We start from the raw sequence: 944 nt of genomic DNA, 5'->3' as shown, positions 1-944 counted from the left end.
CTTCATCTCATTGCATTACACTGTCAGCTGATTATTGCTAATCTGCTAATCCCCTGAATCTGTCATGCATGTCTTGCAATTGACATTTTGCATGTACCTTCATATTTTTACCAGTATGTCGATGTGGAGGAGTTCTCATGTTTAGGGAATGAACACTCAATATTCCATATCCTTTCAGCATTTATCTCACGGTAAAAAAAATCGAGCTGAGAGAAGCAAGTTTGTAAATCATGCAGGAAACTGATTGTGAAATGAAGAAAAATACAAAATACTTTTTTTTTACTCTTCTTTTTCTTTTCAAAAAGTCGTAAGCTGCTTATGCCCAAAAAAATATTGATACAAGGATTTAATATGCATTGTGCTCAACTACAGTGGAAAAATCTTTTTTTTTTCTTTTTACGCAATGAAGGAAATACATCACACCAGGAATACCGTAACAGATTCAAGCCTTTTTACACGGTGGGTCTTCACAGCTCCAACAGCTGCCTGACTCTCACTGGAGTTTGCCTTCCGCTAATGTCAAGAAACAAACTTCGGGTGAGATTTTAAACTAACAATATTTCATCTACCACGTCACTATTATACAAAAATATTTAAGCTGTTACACTGGCAAAAAGGTGAGCAAAAGTGCTTTGTTTCAGTTGGATAGTTCCAAGCATAAGGTTGGGCAGGGTTGGGAGGCCGGCAGTAACCAGGCGCTTCCTTAACAATAAACATTTTGATGGGAAACCATTCAACACTTAGTGCAAACCAGATAAAACACTGTAAGACATAAAATATGATGAACCTTATGCACTAAAGCGGTAAGGGTAACGTTCCCCTGTTTATACGCGGAGGTATAAAACTCATTAAAAATGCACTGCGTCCCTCGATCAGTGATGCTAAGAAGCTGCAGACGCCAGACCAGTTGAACCTCACACGCACGCAGATGTCGGTGCGTTTCC

The sequence above is a fragment of the Penaeus monodon genome, chromosome 31, assembly GCF_015228065.2.
Source record: "Penaeus monodon isolate SGIC_2016 chromosome 31, NSTDA_Pmon_1, whole genome shotgun sequence".
NCBI classification, from domain to species: domain Eukaryota; kingdom Metazoa; phylum Arthropoda; class Malacostraca; order Decapoda; family Penaeidae; genus Penaeus; species Penaeus monodon.
The sequence above is the reverse complement of the archived record's forward strand: the minus strand, read 5'-3'. Positions refer to the sequence as shown.